Raw genomic sequence first — 4954 nt, forward strand, 5'->3', positions numbered from 1 at the left:
GTATCTTTTGAGGATATACTTTGAGACTATGTAAATGTCCTGTTCTCATTCAACTTTTACCTATTTAAGTTATCACTCATTGATGATCCTTGCCTAAATCAATTATTAATGTAGTGATTTCCTAATGGTGATTTTCTAAATCCATCATTCTTTCCACATTTATAATTTGCTTTCTTATTATAAGAAGAAGATGATTTCTTTCTTCTTCATTGACTTATGTAGCTGTATGGATTCACCGGTTGTAATTGTATCCAATAGCTTATAACCTGTTACTATCATTATTCATTTTGATATTTCTTTTTTTAATTTTTTTAATATTTTATTTTTATTTTTGATACAGAGAGAGACAGAACATGAGAGGGGGAGGGGCAGAGAGAGAGGGAGACACAGAACCAGAAACAGGCTCCAGGCTCTGAGCTAGCTGTCAGCACAGAGCCTGACGCGGGGCTCGAACCCACGAATGTGAGATCTGACCTGAGCCGAAGTCGGAGGCTTAACTGACTGAGCCACCCAGGCGCCCCCATTTTGATATTTCTTAATCTGAAGCACAATTCAGAGTTCAGTGTAGGAAGTAGGAAGCACTCTAAATGCCATAAGCAAGAAGGATTTAAAAATAGGAAACGGGATTAGTATGAAGTCAGCAGAAGTGATTGAGAGACAGACTGTACACTGGACCGTCAAGTGTGACTCCAAGAAATATTCGTAAGACTGTTTGCGCTTTCCTGTGACTGTAAGGATACATGTATCCATAGAACTACTTTACAAGGGAAGCTAGTGAGGACGCGGCTGAGGCTCAGCGACATGCCGCCGGGACCACAGCGTTAAGCGCAGGCGACTCCCTTCTCCAGCACTCTTCCCCACCCGGAGGCGGTGACTGGACACTGGGATGTGGCTGACGGCCATCGGCTCTGTCGCTGCCCTCTCTCCTGTTCTGTGGGGAGCCGCCAGAAGAGCGGCCAGAAGAAAAGTCACGGGCCTCGACCTGCAGGATCAGCCGCCTGCACAGCGGAGCCGCGTCATCACCGTCGGCTGAGGCCTTCTGGTTTCCCTCCCAAGCCTGCCCGGTTAGCCTGTCGCGCGGCGTGCTGACGCTGCAGTCCCCGCCCTTGTCTCCTAGCAACTGATTCCGTCCGCCGCCCGCCTTCGACCCTGTAGAAGCCGTGCGTGGCCTCTCAGTAAGGAGAGCAGCAGAGCGGCTTGATGGGAAGCCTGCCTCCACGCTCTGTGCTCCGGGTCCTGCCCTATTCCCACGCCCTCCCTCAGGAACCCACGTGGACTGACCAGCGAGACGAGACACTGTTCCACGGAGGCTGGGCTCGGATGAAGCAGTGTCCGCAGTCTGGTTTGCCAGTGGAAAATTGCCACAATGTGCAGGATAATATTCTGTTATGTAAATCTCAGAGAAGTGTGCCTGATAGTTGTTTTAATATCGTTTGTATCCAGATCCCTCGGTGCAAGGGGGAGTGGGACCTATATATACGTTGTAGCTTTCCAGGCCCTCCAGTGCAGACTGTCATATACTAATCCAGCAGCAGAAAGTGGGAGCAGATGCCGAATGCCGGCATGTATCCAACAAATGTGGACTCTCCTTTTATCCTCGGGGTGTGGAGACAGTAAGGATCACACTGCCTCCTCCACGCATTTAGAATTGGGTCAGCCGTCCGGGGCTGCCGTCACAAAACCCCACAGACACGGTGGCTTAAATAACAGGAGTTTCTTTTCTTTTCTCACAGTTCTTGAGGAAGGCAGTCTGCAGTCAGCTGTTGGTGGGATCGCCCTCCCCAGCCTTTGCCCTTGGTTGGTGGGTGGCCAACCTCTTCCAGCATCTTTATGCTAAATATGACCTCGGCAAGTGAGCCAATATTTTTCTTTATATAGGTTTTTTTCTTCTTTTGGTGTCTTAAGTAGGCATTCCCTATAGAAAGTTCAAGGACATTAATTTTTACTTTATTTAAAAACAGTGTGTTTCTTAATGTACCATATCTATTTTTTAGCTTCTGTATTAGGAAATGTTAAACAAATTACAATTGCTCAAACTTCACACATAAAGATGAACGTAATCCTTGGTCAGGCAATGGGGGAAATGCAAACAGAAGTACAGGCTTTGGCCAAACAAAGCAGGAGGCATAGTTACAGGATTTGGTGGGTTAGGGTTGAGTTTACATTTTAAATATAATATATAATATAAACAGTGTTTTATAGAATCAAAGCAATGCAGGGCTGTATATAAAGTGGCAACATCAGGCAGGCCTGAGAATTGGACTCACATTGTTTTCTTAAGACGACAGTTAAAGGGGCCCCGGGGCGGCTCAGTCAGCTGAACAACTGACTCTTGAGTTCAGCTCAGGCCGTAATCCCAGCGTTAAGGGATGAGGCCCCACACTGGAGGGTGGAGCCTGCTTAGGATTCTCTCTCTCCTTCTGCCCCTCTCTCCCATTGGCGTGTGCTTTCTCTCTCTCTAAACAGATAATAAAGAAAACTGTAAAGTTATGATAAATTTTAAAAGATGTTCCTGGAAATCCTTACTGAGACCCTGGAAAGTGGTTGGAAATAGAGGCTGAGTTTCTATGTCAAAGTCAGAGCAAAGGTTTGGTCAAAACCAAGGTCATTTGAGCCACATCCGTTGCATAATCAGGATGCTCTATTCTTACTGACTTGACTTCCAAGAACAGATTTTCTCAGCCTATATTTGTAGAGAACACTGTTAGCCTATGTCCCTGATGATAATTGGTAACAGCAGTGTTTTCTACTTTACAAAAAGAACCAAGGAGAAGCAAATAAAACTGTTCCCTCTCTGCATGGATTTCTGACCAAGTCTCTTTTCCCTCTTCTATTTGAAGACTCTTTTTGGCCAACAATTTCTTCTCATTACATTCTCAGCTTCCAGGAGCCGACTCATTAGAAGGTAGTCATGCATTTACCCATTTATACCAGTGGTGAACTTTCTAGTAAGTGGTTGACTTCAGCTATAGAAGGAATGAGAAATAAAATATTTCTTTGGTTCGGAAAGGTAGAAGCACTGATGACAAAGGTCAAAGAGTTGCTGACAGAGCAAAGTGGAAACACCAACCTGTCCACTGTCTCAGCCTAATCCCCCCTACCTCTCCCTCTGCCACGTTCAAAGAGGGATGGGGCCCTTGGCAGTGGAAGACAAGTATTTTCTTCACTGGCACATTTGACTTCCCAACTAGAATGAAGTCTGACGTAGTTGTTTTAAGTTTAAATTGCTCAGAATTGTCGAAAGTACTATAAACCACATCTAGTTCAAGATGTAGTGTTTTTAAAGAAAAGGTGTGCTATGAGCAAGAGGCTGGAGATGCCGGGGCTTGAACCCAAGACTTCACACATGCAAGGCATATGCTCTACCCCTGAGCCACATCCCCAGAGCTGCAGGGGCGCTGAGCTGCAAAAGTACCTTCCTTTATGAATATACATCAAGTTTTCTACAAAATGTATTTTGTTATGCTTTGTTCTGCAAGAATTATGTGAATTTTACAGGTGTTGAATGTCAGAAGGAAAATATTTGTAAATCAATATCACTAAAGGCTAAAGGCTTTAGATTCATTTTAATCTGCCCAGGGCCAGCTCAAAACAAGCAGGTGCAGATTTGGCTCTCATCCTAACAATGACCATGAATAGAAATCATTCAGATCCTGAGGCTTTTGGAAAGGCTGGCATGACGGAAGCTTGACCCATAGATGGCGACAGCAACCCTCTGGGAAATGTCATGATGGACAGGACAAAACCCTGGGGACAGAGTCATCCTGCAGGATGCACTGATCTCAGGTCCCCGGCTTGGAATTGTCCGCAATGTGTGAGTAAGTCTCAGCCCAAGAAGAAAGAGCCCCCTCCCGAGATTGGGTGAGTAAACCTGTACCCTGTGGACTACAAAGTGTAAGAAAGGGGCTTACGACTCAAATATAAATCCAGGTTTTCATACTTTAGAAAGGGTTTTAGGGTCTCACAGCATGGTCTTTGGTTCGGAGCGTCAACGTCACCTGAGATCTTGCTAAAAGCACAAATTCTGGGGCCCCACCTCCAGGGTGAGTCAGGGACGCAGCACCGGTGTTCTGACAAGACCGGGAGGGGATGCTAAAAGCCAGGGAAACTCAGGAACCACTGCTTACAGAAGGCAGTGTTAGGACAGCATTTACCAGCAATACGACAGCACTAACGACAGGGCTAACGTGTGCCCAACGTTTAAAGATAAATAATATAACGTATTAGGCCTGAGCTTTTATAAATATTTGTGTGTAAGTGAAATCTAATTTTTGAATTTAGTTTTTAAATCTACTGTGAGAGTAGTGTGCAAATACTTACAAATGTTGATTTTTAAGACTTAATGAATTGTGCACTAATGTACAAACCACGCAGATGCGTCTCTCCATATTTGAAAGCCCTTGAACATTAGATCATCCATCCACGAGCCATTCGGAGAGAAGAAGGAGATAAAGATGACTGAAAACAGACTAAGAACAGCACAAGGCCGAAATAACGCTCGTCTACAGGTGGAGATGTCCCGTGAGGGGACAGACCGGGGGTGAACCGAGGACCTCACGGCTGCCTCGCACGTCACGTGGGAAGGGGGGGCTTGACTCGACTATCCAATCGCCGGTGGCGACTGGCGCGCAGGGCAATTATGACCAAAATTACAAAAACAAAACAAAACGCCTGTTCTTGGGCCACAGGCGCACCCCCGATTCCCATTACGAACGGGATTCAGGGGCGCCGGGGCAGAGGTTGGCGCCTCCCCAGCGGGCAGCGCAGTCCGCGGGCCGAGCCTCCAAACACCTGTAGACTTGGCGGGGCTCAACCCCGAGGCCGAATCTCCAAGAATCCGGCCACGTCCGGGGATCACGCAGGAGCTGTGGCACGCGAGGCTCACTCCGTCCCCACGAGACCCGCCGACCCCTTCCCCGCGGCGGCCCCGCGGCCCAGCTCCCGGGCTGGGGGA

Source organism: Suricata suricatta, chromosome 7 (genome assembly GCF_006229205.1).
Source record: "Suricata suricatta isolate VVHF042 chromosome 7, meerkat_22Aug2017_6uvM2_HiC, whole genome shotgun sequence".
Classification (NCBI taxonomy): domain Eukaryota; kingdom Metazoa; phylum Chordata; class Mammalia; order Carnivora; family Herpestidae; genus Suricata; species Suricata suricatta.